This window comes from Eretmochelys imbricata, chromosome 1 (assembly GCF_965152235.1).
Source record: "Eretmochelys imbricata isolate rEreImb1 chromosome 1, rEreImb1.hap1, whole genome shotgun sequence".
NCBI classification, from domain to species: Eukaryota; Metazoa; Chordata; order Testudines; family Cheloniidae; genus Eretmochelys; species Eretmochelys imbricata.
The window spans coordinates 282619145-282633079 of record NC_135572.1 but is presented as its reverse complement, the minus strand read 5'-3'; positions in this window follow the sequence as shown (position 1 = coordinate 282633079).

Below are 13935 nucleotides of genomic sequence, written 5' to 3'. Positions count from 1 at the left end.
CTCAAAGTGTATGAGTCCATGAGTCTAATTGTACTTGTTGATTGCAAGTCTATGGAGGATTTCAAAAGAGAATTCCCTTGATTGCTAGGATGCATCATGATCTAAGTTAGTAACTTTCCATCTTCATTTTATAATGACTGACATCATGAGTCATCACTGCATACCAAATCTAGAACCTCCAGCATTAAAAGCATGAGCCTTTACTATCTGAAATAAAGGAAAACCAGCTCTTGGTGGCATTACAGTAGACCTATCTTCTAGGAACTAGCCAAAGGGGGCCATAATACGCATACCGAACCCTGGATTACATTTTCACATTAGGAAGATCTTTGCCACACTGAAAGTGACATAATACAACCTCAGAATGGCAAACATTTTAGTTTTCTAACTATTTTTTTCCACTGTGGCATATGTTTTAGTTAATTTTAGCATTCTAAAAATCCTCCTTCCATTATATATTCATAAAACCAATCTAGTGATTAAAAATAAAAACTTGCAAAGTTAACAAATTAAACATTTTGTCCTCAGAAATAACTCTTCCATTATTGCATCTGTATTCACAATAACTGAACTGTCCACAGACAGAACAGATTATATCTATGTATCAATGGAGCAAGAGCTTCCAGATAAAGCTTATCATAAACAGATATAATGAAGTTTTGAAGTTTTCAACATGTTACTTGGGAGGAGTTTCTGGGTCTTACACCTACATATAAATGAGAAGCTACAAAAAGATTTCAAAGATTGTTGCTTTTGGACATAATAATCTTTCTATATATGCACTGAACTGATATAACCCATTGTGGCATTACGCCCCATATTCTTCATAATAATATTATTATGATGAGTATGGCATAATTATGATGTATTTTGTGCAATATAAGACATGTGAGATACCATTGGAAAGGTTATGATTTACTGAATATGATTATCATATTTGTATGCATGTATTATTTTTGTATCTGAAATTAGGAATATTGTCTATGCACCTATTAATTTGTTAGTCTCTAAGGTGCCACAAGTACTCCTTTTCTATTAAAATGTGTTTACACTGGGAGAATGCCCACTAGACAGAATAAAATCAGTCTAGATTGCTGGCTGGAAACGCCAAATAGGAAGAACAATAGGTCTTAGAAGATGCTAATCTTTCACCGGGAAAGCCTTCCTGGAGATGCTGCAAACAGCCTTTGAGTTATGGCTGCAAGATCACGTGATCAAGTCACCTGATACTGGACTCCATGAATAATACTAGTACTTTTCCACTGACCGGGGGTGGGAACCACAATGGAAGACAAAGGGTTCCTGCCATACGTAAATCTTATTTAAGGCAGGGGAGTGACATAATCATGGCTCGTTCTTCACTGAATCTCTGCCCGAGATGACTGCTGTAAATATCTAAGAAACAAAGACTGAATGAGAGTAGAAGGATTGAACCCAGACTGAAAGGGTGTCTAGTCTATGAATGAAATAGCTGAAGGTTTAAGCTGCAGGCAAGTGCAGCTGGGCTTCAGAAATCTCTGCAATCTGCCTAAAACATCATTTAGGGTGAGAAATTACTACTTGTAACTTAGATTGTATTTTTGTTTTATTTGCTGGGTAATCTGCTTTGATTTGTTTGCTATCCCTTAAAATCACTTAAAATCTAACTTTTGTAGTTAATAAACTTGTTTTTGTTTTCCCTAAAATCAGTTTGTGGAATTCATAACGGGGGCGGGGGGGGGAAGGTGCGAAAAGCTGTGCATATCTTCCTCCACGTTGAGGGAGGGGGCAGATTTCAATGAGCTTATGCTGTATAGTTCTCTATGCAGTGTAAGATGGTACAATTTTGGGTTTATCCTCTAGAGGGGGGTGTACACTTGAGTATTGGGAAATTTCTTAGCTGAGCCTTGCCATACAGAGCTGATCTCAGCATCTGTGTGTATATAGCTGCAGCTGGATATGTCCCTACCTGTGTGTGTGTGCGAGGGGGCTCGAGAGCCTGTCATAGCAGCACAGTGTACAGGAAACCCAGGCTGGTGGGTCAGGCAGACTCAGTGGTACCCCAGTTTCAAGTGGCACTCTGGGGGGAACCCGTCACACCCATCCCATAATGATCACTAATGCAGTATCGGAAGGATATAATATTTATGAGATAGTTAGGCTCCATCCTCCAAATTTTTACATGTGTTTGACTTTACACACTGTCCCATTAATTTAAATACATGTCTTCACAGGATCAGGTACTTTGGACTCTAAGCTCTTTATGGCAAAAAACATCTTTTCATTTTCTTGGGCTCCAATTCCAAACTGGGGCCCTTAAATGTTACTGCAATAAACTGTATAACAAGAATATGCTCTGATAGCCAGTTTTAAAGATAAGCATATGCTACCAGTGGAACAGTCTTTATTTGCCCAAGACTTTGAATTTGATTCCCAAACTCTCGGGCATTCCAGACACCTCATTTTATCTATATAAAGTCTGTCTCAAATGCATTTAATAAAACAAGTATTCACCTAGTAAATCCTAAATAGGTGTGTGGTTTTCTTGAAGCAATATTTGTATAATCACTTCCCTAAGAAGTTAGAAAGGTAGGCAGTGTACTTACAAGGTAAACAGTTTTCACATAATAAAACACCTCCTGGAATTGCCTTATCACAATTATGAAACTTATTAAAACTCACAGAGAATTTAATTTATCTTCTGGAAACTCCCAGGTAATATTATAATTTAGCAGCTGGGAACTCAAACAATAAATTCCTTCAGAGCATTAAACAGTAAATCCAAACTTTATGGGGTAAATTCACACCTGCTGGCTCACGGAAGAACAGACTGCTCCCTATACAAACACAAGGGCACAGGCATCAGGGGAGAATATACAGTGTTTGCACTGCCATCTTCCTACCAGGGTTCCACTGATTGGGACAGATAGTTTCTCCACTGAAGACTTCATAGGAGCTCCAAGGGTGGAGGTTACACAGAGGACATGGAAAATCAAAAATTAGTCTAAAATCTTGGGAAGATAATTGAGCTTACTCTGATTTCACATCTTTTGTGAGGTATTCCACATTTTCCCTTCATATTGTACTGAGTAGTATCATAATACTAGACCTTGATCACATATCAAAGAGATAAACCTGTCTGTCTCTTCCATTCCCTCTCCCACCTCCCCCAAATACCATATATAATATATAGTAGCTATGATAGTACTGTTTATTGTGATTCTCTCCATCTGTTTGCTGCATCCAGCTGTTCTCTCTCATCGTATATGTAGAGTGTACGCTCCTCAGGGCAGGACCTTATTATACGTTTGCATTGTACCTAACACAAAGGGGCCTTGATATATGACTGGGATGCCTAAGTGCTATCATAATGCAAATAAAACAATAACATATTGCTAACTCCACGAGTAGAAATTCTGAGTTTTCCCGGTATCTTTAGCCCTCCTGTGTGTGGTATTCCTTCCTTCACCCCCCACAGAAGAGTCGTGATTTGGTCCCGAGTACGCAGACTGCGACGGGAGGAAGTATTGCACTCCATGAATATGAAAGCATGCACTCTAATAAAGGTACAAGAAAAATCCATTAGGAAAAAGCGGTGAGGGGGGGAGGAGGACAAAAACAAATAAAATCAACTAAAACAGAAAACCTACGGAAGTTGGCTCATGCCCTTCAATATGAACAAGTTGTTTGTTATAAGTGCAGTAGAACCAACTAATTCAACATCCAGGTATCCCTAACATTTGCTTCTTGAACTACTATTATTCCTCTGCAGTCCAAACCTTATTTGGAAGTAATAGGCCCCCAGAGCTTACTTGCACCGCTTACTCTCTGCACAGGGATGCACATTGCGTCTGTATTTTGAAGCAGTGCTAATGGCTTTGCAAAGCTGTTTACTATGCATATATGGTCCCACTTCTTAAAAGTTTATAATTTTGTTCTTTTAAGCTTTTTTTTTTTTTTTTTTTCAAACTTAGTAATGTTTGAACACCTCCAAGAGGACTATGGCTTCAATGAGAGTTTTTCCTGAGTCCGAATTCTGCAATTTTTCCCTTACTGTGTACTTGCTAATTATTTCCTCAAAAAGCATAGTTGTGTCTGGCTTAACAGAATTTTCCTGGATCCATCTCGAACCTAATTTATCAACAAGCATGAATTATATAAGTAGATGCAAAATGCCTGCTTGTATCTCAATATAGTCTTCAGAACTCGTAATATCTTGAAAAATGTGAGATAATAGATTAAATTACTAAACTTGGGTTCCAAATATCTAGGAACAACATTCAGTAGCCCGTTTACAGATGATCAATTATAATACATTACAGAGACACATCGTGTTGTGCTCAAAGTGTAAGTAGATAGTTGCAGGCTAGCTCTGATTGAGCCAGTGCTCTAAAAATAGCAGTATGGCCAAGGCAGCACAGGAGGCAGCTCAGCTGGCCACCAGAGTACAAACCTGCCTGACCCCTGGCTATATACTTGGCTAGCTGACCTGAGCCACCACCAGTGACACTGTAACCACACTGCTATTGTTTAGCATGCTAGCTCAAGCAGAGCGAGCACATGTTTGTCTATCCATGCTGGGAAGCACACCCCAGCTACTTTGGACATACTCAGTGTAATTTTTGCGAAGCGTATTGGTGCACAAAACAGCAATATTTATAAATGTATAAATCCCAGGAAGAAAAAAAAATGTAAACGTGTATGTGAATTGCATCTCTTTCAACCTGTCGCCGTCCAGTTGTGAGATGCAAAGTGGCACAAAGGAGAACACTAGAAACCAGACAAATAACGTATTAGTGGATGTCGGATAAATGTTATCTCGGCTGACATCAGGGATTGAATTAGTGAGCTCCTGAACTAAAAGTGTGAGTCTTCACAGAATGAGCCAAAGTGCCAGCCTGTATTATACATTCAGAGTTTCTGTAGATCAGGCATAGAAGAGGACACATAACACATAGTGTTCAGCTGGTAATATATTTCATCTGGACAGTGGAAAGTCATCCTGAGATTAGAGACCCGCAGTTTAAATCCTAGACAAGACCTCACTTACGTGGTGGCTATCATACTGTCTAATGCACTAGGGATTTAATCAGAGGCCTCCAGAGCTAAAAGAATGAGTGTCTACTGCTTGAGATAAAAAAACAGGCTCTGTAACTGGGGCTGTAACAGACTGTGGATCAAACAGATGGGACACGTAATGCACACTGACAAATGGGTTACACCAACACCACTAATGTGCTGTAAAGTTCATTTTTATATTTCTATCATGCCAGTTTCATGACTCTTTACTTTTAAGTAAATTATTTATAGGAGAAGAGAGGTTTAGAAGGTATTCATAATTTTGTAGAGAAAATTTCATTCACATGATCTGAAATTTGTAATAGTTCATATTCAAACAAATCTGATTTACCTATGTGCAAATCATGTTGCAAAAACATAGGATAGGCAAGGATCAGATTATTATTATTGTTCTGGTTATTATTAAAAAAAATAAAGTATATGGCACTGTAAATTTACAAGTACAAAGAAAAGGACCATGAGGAACACCAACAAATAGGGACTAAGGAGAAACGTGAAGAGATGTTAAATTAGATGCTCAAGAATAAATCATTGACATCACACTATTACCACTATTATTTCCTAGTCTGAGCACAAAGAAAAAGTTAGTCTCTCATATATACCACTCTGTGTTAAATGCTGGCAAATCCTGACTTCTTACAGATGGCTACAATAAAGTTCTTTAGAAAGAAACCAGACTGAATTCAGAGATGAACGACTGAATTTAAAGTGGAGAAAATCAGCAGAGTTGTATGACTGTATCTGGAATGTGGGAAGAGTAGAGAAAAGAAAAAAGGTGAGGCTAGATTTGAAAATAGGGATGATGGTGTCAACAGAAAGGAGCAGAAATGAAGGGAAAGAAAGTGTGAGAGAAGTCAGGCGGATTAACAGACGGGAGACAATAAACATGGGATCAATACAACTCGGGTAGAGAAAGAATGAAGGACATGAATGAAAAGGAGATTTGTAATCTTTCTGACATCTAAGTAGTGTTTATAGGGTCAACTCAGAAATAAAAATTAGAAAGAGAACTGTTTGTTTAAAATAAAATGAAGAGAAAATAAAATGTGAGCTGGGGAATTAGACTATAGCAGAATGAGAAAAAATGTGAGTGGGAGGAATTTAGAAGCAGTGAAATCGAAGGGATCATTTGTAGAGCAGAGCTAATAATTGATTTTTTTGTTTCAGGCCAAAAAAAAAAAGCTATTTTCAAACCCAAACTGATATTTTTCCACAACAAAAAACAAACAACAATTCTTCATGTTGAATCAATGTTAAATTTCAAAGTCAGGCCAGAAGATGTCAATTCCCTAGTTACAATCAGAGTCATGCTAACCAACCTATAGTCACACGGATTATTCCATTTACCATTTTTAAATATTGACAAAACGTTAGCTTTTTTCTCGGTCTCTGGAACTTCCCCCAGTGTTAATTAAAAACAAAAATAATTGTTCAGAAAGTTCCTTGGCCAATACTTTCAATATTCTTGGGTGCTGGTTATCCAGTCCTGTTGATAAAACATATTCAACTTCAATAGCTGCTGTTTGACATCCTCTCTAGTTACTGAGAGAATATAAAGTATTTCTTTGTCACAGTATGATATGAATGCGTCCTCATGCTTCTTTCCAAATACATTATAGAAATATGTTTGTATACTTCTGCCTTTTCTGCACCATGATTGACAGTTTTACCATCCTTTTTGAGTACTGGATCTGCACCATTCCAAGATTTTATTTGTTCCTGATATATTTAAATAATTCATTCTTATTTTCTGTAAGTCTATTGGACATAGATTTTATATTGATACCTTTAGTTTCCCTTATAAAATGTCTCAATTTTCTAGCCGTTGATTTGTACTATTGCTACCATCTTTCATATTTGTTTTGTTTTATATATATACTCAAACCAAGAAAATAAACAAGGGAGTTAGGTTGGGAAGCTGAGCCCAGCCCTTTGAAGAAACCTCATAAGGGACAGAAAATAACAGTAGCCAAACAAGATGATGCAGAAGGTCAGAAATAAACAAGGGTGACATCAGAGGTTGGGGAGGCACTCGTTTTAAAACGGAAACACTATTACTGCAGCTCCCTTACTGCTGCTACTCCAGTTCACATGGTCAATGCTTCGTAATTGTCGTACTAGCTTATCATGATCAAAGCAAGATCAGGCCTCATCTCTGATACAACAGAACATTACTGATGTACAGGAAACAAATTATAATTTGTTTGTATATTAGATGTGCTAAAATATAAAGTAACACCCCAAACTCCTTGTAGGGGAGTTATAAATACAATTGTCTTCTTTCAGGCAAACATTGAGACTAAGCCTAACTTGTGATCTGGAAATAGAACTCTAATGTCAGGGAAGGGAGCCCATCAAAAACTCTTCCAAATAACTGAAGGAATTACATAAATTAAAATTCACTAGGCTATTGCCTGCTTCAGTCAGAAAGATAAGAGCTAGAAAAAATATTTTTTCTTGGTTTCCAACTGGATTGGAGAGCTAAATGAAAATGAAATGGCTTTATTAGAAAAAACAACAACTTAAAACTGCTTATTATATTGGATAGACTCAACAAGTTAGTGAAAAAGAATAAATGCCATGCAGCTTCTACCAACTGACCTACCATAATGAATTCACACACTGAGTTGACCATCTGTTTTATATTTTAAGATGCATCACTTATTTGCTAATGTCGCATAACCTTTAACTAATAAGGAGATAATAAGTATTTAATCAGATAAAATGTATGTTTTCAAAATATAATCACGTAAAGAATTCTACACTGTGATATCAATGTATGGTTTGTAGCATCAGTAAAACACTATAGGGTGATGTTCCCATAAAATCAGCTTTGTCCTGTATATTTCAGACAGTTGCCCTTTCCCCCCTTGGAACATAGGAGATCATAGTAAGGCCTTGTGAACAACACATGTTACAAACCACAGTATGGTAAAGTTTGTAGAGAGCACAGACATTCAGAAAAACAGGGTCTGCTCTCAGTTCAAATAGAGAAAACATAGGCTAGCTACCGCTGGTAACAGAAAAAGAGTTCACACTCAAACTAAAGCTGATTCTGAGCACTGCCAAGATTTAAGATAAACATTTCTCACAGATTATAACGAAGTGTTGATTTTTTGGAAGGATAGGACAGTATAAAGCAGAACATGAAGAAGAAAACATGACTGAAGGAAAATGAGATTCATGAATGAATAAATGATTAATTTCAGAAAAGAAGTGTGTGTAAAGTCGGTGCCTCTGGGCATATTAAATTGAATTTATCTACACTTTTGCTTTATGCAGCTGGTAATCAATGCTAACACCAACATTGGCATTATATGGAAAATATTTGCCAAAGCATAAAGAGCTTTTTGTAAAAGCTGAGGTTATATTGCAATGATACACATTAAATTGGCAGCCTATCATGAAATCTCACCTGATTTCTCATAAATCCTATTGCGCCTTGCTACCACAATAGGAGACCCTGAAGTGTAAAAAAAGAGAGAGAATGAGGTGGATACATTTAGTGCTTATTAATTATCAGTCATTAACGTCACCACTAGCATTTGTCATCTGTCATGGTGCAAGTCAAATGCTGCATTGAAGGGCACAGCCCTGGATTATCAGGATGAGATCAAAAGAAAGCCAATCACACTCTGCAAAACCTACCTGTACTGCATTCCTAATCTACACTTTATTAAAGCATGCAACTAAACCACATTAAGAATAAAGGTCTTGTAGTGGGGCATCTGCCCCACCCTGGTGTGGAAGGGGTTAAAGCAAGCCAGAGAGGCTGCGGAGAGCCCCAGCCAATCCTGGAATGGCTTACTGGCCAATCAAGTAGAGGCTTGAAAGCAGTCGGTCAGGGCCAGGCTGGGCCCCATAAGACGGCTGCAGGGCAGAGAGGAGCTGAGTCTCTCCCTGGAGGGCAAAGGGAGAAGAACTGGCTCTTAGAGAATCAGGCTAGGCTAGGCTAGGCTAGCAGAGGCTAGGCTAGCAGAGGCTGGGAGAGCTCTAGGCTGATGACTCCCAGACCGGGGCCCTGACAGATAGGGGCAGAGAAGGAGGTGCTGGGGCTACAGGGAAGTAGGCAGTAGAAGCAAGTTGGAGGAGGGCAGTATGTCCTGCTGCTAGAGGGTCCCTGGGTAGTGGGTGGGCCTGGGACATCCCCTTTCCCTCCACTTGCCAGTGATGAGAGTGGCTAAGCCAGACTGAAGTTCGCCCTTGGAGGAAGGGGCTAGACTGAGGACTGTAGTGAGTCACTGAGGTGAGTGATAGAACCAGAAGTTGCTGGACCCCTGGAAGGGGGGGAGAGCCAGCGGAGCGGGCACAGCCGGAGGGCAGTGTCCAGAAGCGGACGCCATGGTCTGGGAGTGATATGGGTCCGACTGTGAGGACAGTGGAGACCAAGAGAGTAATGGAGGGCGAGACACTACTAGTGAAGGCGTACCTCTGAAAGAGCTAATTCCGCAACCAACCAAAAGGAGCACCACTGTGGTGAGTCTGTGCCCAGTTACAGGTCTCTTTTTCTCTTAGCAAAGATTAAATAACAGCAGTTGTATTGAGGTCTCCAACTAATAAGATTTCATTATTTCTACAAAATATACTGTACTTATGTACTAAAACATATACTCATAAATAGTTAAAACTAAGGTACAGTTGACATGAACAAACTATATTCTGCCATGCATTATCCTTGCCCTTTTATTGTGTGTTCACCTCCTCCTAATTCACAGCACTTAATCATTCACAAAGGGTCTTCTCAATCATTAGCGAACTAAGTAATTCTATTACACAGCTGCTAGTTTTTTGCAGGTTAGAAAAAGTTAAAATAAAATCAACTGGGCACATATACACAGGCCTCATTTGGAGCCATAGGGGCAAATCTCTGTGCCCATATGAAGCCCATATAAACCAATGGGCTCTGTGCAGTTGCAGGAGTCTATGGGATTCCATTAACAGGATTAGGGTCACAGTTTCACAATTCTAAAGTGTCTGAAGTATTTTTGTTAATATAATTATAATTTATTCTTTAGCTAAATAAATAACAATGGGTAATTTTCAAGTGGATCTAGGATTTCTTTGCATTATTTCATAATAATAATAAAAGGGATGAAGAAGTGATTTTATATTGTTTCTAATTACATAACAGCAAGCTCTATGGTTGTTTCTTTGTAATAAAACTCAAAATATCCTCAAAAATGAAAATCCCGACTATTTTAAATACTTCAATACTTTTTGAAAAAAGCAGAATTAGATTCCTCACACTAGGATAAGTTTTGTATCTTCCAAAACAGACATAAATCATTTACTAATAGTCTAGAATTAGTAGAAGCATCAATTAATTATTTTTAAATGTATACAGTGGCTCTGATAGAGTTTGGCTGAATAATTAAAAGATACCATCTTAATGGTGTTAATCTCAAACTGTTGCTGCTTTTACTCAATGTAAAATCTGTACCAGGGCCCAGTAAAGAGTTTTAAAAAAAATCAATTTCAAGTCAATAGTTCCTAAGAATCTAGGCCCTGGTCTACACTAGGATTTTAGGTCGAATTTAGCAGCGTTAAATCGATGTAAACCTGCACCCGTCCACACGATGAAGCCCTTTATTTCGACTTAAAGGGCTCTTAAAATCGATTTCCTTACTCCACCCAGACAAGTGGATTAGCGCTTAAATCGGCCTTGCCGGGTTGAATGTGGGGTACTGTGGACACAATTCGACAGTATTGGCCGCCGGGAGCTATCCCAGAGTGCTCCGTTGTGACTGCTCTGGACAGCACTCTCAACTCAGATGCACGATTGTTTGCTGTTGCTCTGACGCAGGGAGGGGCGACTGACGACATGGCTTACAGGGTTGGCTTACAGGGAGTTAAAATCAACAAAGGGGGTGGCTTTACATCAAGGAGACTTCACGGAGGGTTCCAATAAGAAATGGTGCACCTAAGTTATTGTTCTTATTGGAACAAGGAGGTTAGTCTGGTCTCTGATTGATACATGGCTAGATTTACCTTGCTGCACCTTCTCTGTGAGTGACTGCAGTGTGACCTAGAGGAATGAGTCCCCTAGACGGGGGGTGGGTTGCAAATGAGTACAAAACAAATCTGGTCTATTTCTTGTTTTGATACACGCCATCTATCTTTAACACCTTTGGCTGGCAGCAGACGGTGCAAAAGGACTGCATGCCATCCACATCTCATGGCTGCTCGGCAGAAGATGGTACAATAGGACTGCTAGCCATCCTCATCTCTTGCCTGCCCGGCAGAAGATGGTACAGTACGACTGCTAGCAATCCGTATCACCTGCCTGCTCACAATAAGATGGTTCAATAGGACTGACTGCAGGACTAAAGAGAATGACCTGATCACGTCACTCCAAATTTAGTCCCTGTGCCCATGTCTGCCCAGGCGATCCTGATCGACCTCACAGAGGCGACCAGGAGCACCTCGGACATGATGATGACGGCTACCAGTCCTATTGCACCGTCTGCTGCCACAAGGCAATGGATTGCTGCTGCTGTGTAGCAATGTAGTACCGCGTCTGCCAGCACCCAGGAGACATACGGTGACAGTGAGCTGAGCGGGCTCCATGCTTGCTGTGGTATGGCGTCTGCACAGGTAACTCAGGAAAAAAGGCGCGAAACGATTGTCTGCCCTTGCTTTCACGGAGGGAGGGAGGGAACAGGGGCCTGACGATAAGTACCCAGAACCACCCGTGACAATGTTTTAGCCCCATCAGGCATTGGGATCTCAACCCAGAATTCCAATGGGCAGCGGAGACTGCGGGAACTGTGGGATAGCTACCCACAGTGCAACACTCCGGAAGTCGATGCTTGCCTTGGTACTGTGGAAGCACTCCGCCGAGTTAATGCACTTAATGCACTTAGAGCATTTTCTGTGGGGACACACACACTTGAATATATAAAACCGATTTCTAAAAAAACGACTTCTATAAATTCGACCTAATTTCATAGTGTAGACATACCCTAGGACTTTACCACCAGAAATTTGGCAGCATAAGTGCTGGGCCAGATTCTCTCTGGAGTTCTGTGCATGGGCACTGGCAAGGCCAGCCTGATTCAGAAGACAAAACAGAATTGTTAGGATATAGATATTCAGGCCTGTCTGTAACAGCCTATACTCTAAGAATTTACGTGTATTCTTATCACTTAGCTAGTTATAGAGGTACAAAAGAGAGAATCAAAATCACTGTCTGACTGTATAAGGCCTTTTCTCACTGTGATAGTCTGAGGCCCTGATCTTAGGCTAAGGCCTTTGGCTAAGCAGTAGAGGCAGCCATAAGCTGGGAAGCAAACAGTCACATCCTTACATCCCAAACTAGTCACATTGAAAGAAGGTGCTATTGGGCTGTTAGGAATACAATCCTGTCCTGATAATGCCTATCACCTCCAGAGAAAGGGAAGTGCCTAGAAGATGTACAAGGAAACTGTTTGATAGCATCCTGTCTGGCAAGAACTCACTTATCAATAGACACAGCTGGGAAACCCTTATGTCTTTGTAGATGTAGTTGTGAAATCCTCACTTCTGTATTGTTTTGTCATTATAGTTCCCACTTTGGTATTGTTTGTTTGCATGGTCTCTGTCTGGTTCTGTGATTGTTTCTGTCTGCTGTATAATTAATTTTGCTGGGTGCAAACTAATTAAGGTGGTGGGGATAGAATTGGTTAAACAATAATGTTACAATATGTTAGGACTGGTTAGTTAAATTTCAGGAAAATGATGGTTAAGGTATAGCTAATCAGAACTCAAGTTTTACTATATAGTCTGCAGTCAATCAGGAAGTAAGGGGGGGAAATGGGAACAGGGACACAGGTAAGGCTTTGTGGTGTCAGAGCTGGGAAGGGGGACACATGCTTGCTGGAAGTTCACCCCAATAAACATTGAATTGTTTGCACCTTTGGACTTTGGGTATTGTTGCTCTCTGTTCATGCGAGAAAGACCAGGGAAGTAAGTGGGTGAAGGAATAAGCCTCCTAACAAGAATGTGTACAGCTGTCACAGAATGCCAGTCAACATTACCTTTCATAAATGAGTTAAAGAGGCAATGTCAGGTAAGGAGGGCAAGATCTTTCATTCCAAGAGTTTGAATTCTTCATGTATACGAACTAGTGATTTGTTTTAACTAGCACCTTTGAAAACAAGGCTGCATGAAGGTGTGTTCCCTTCAAAATGCCGCCTCACTAGTGGTGTCATCATTCAACTTCAGCTGCCTGAGGACACAGCCCCTCTTTGGGGTTTCATTATTACATTTAACTTGGACTCAATGTCTCCCCCCTGTTCTAATGACAAGTCAGCTGTAAACGAGCTTGGAAACTCAGTGGCCCCTCTGTGACAATGGACTTGTCCCTGCCCAAGAAACAAACGACACCAAATATCTACACCTCATATATCACCAAACAAAGATATTTCTTTTGCTTTAGAGAAGAAAGGCCTTAACGTGGTACTAAAAGAAAACATGTAAGGGAATGAGGTGGTTGAATGAGCTTTTTAGGTAAATTTTCAGATCTGCCTAAGTAACTTTTGTGCACCTTTGAAACTTTTTCTTTTACTCAGTGCTGTCCAACTCCACTGAGTTACCTCTTTTCTAAGTTTTCAAAACTGAAGGCTCAACCTTGGTCTGGAGAATGTGAAATATTTAAGGTAATTTCCTACCTAAAACAAAGCCAAATAGAGCTTTCCACAGTATTCCAATGTGTCCAAATTACAGAAAATTAATAAGGCTGTCCTAGAAAGAAGTGTTATAATATTCAAAAGGCATGATTTTAAGTCTTTAGATTACTCGAAAGACATCTGTCAGGCAAGAACCAGTCAATTATTTCCTAATGTCTTAGTGGTTAAAACAATTATTTATATGGACAGTATTTTAATTGTAGAAGTCACA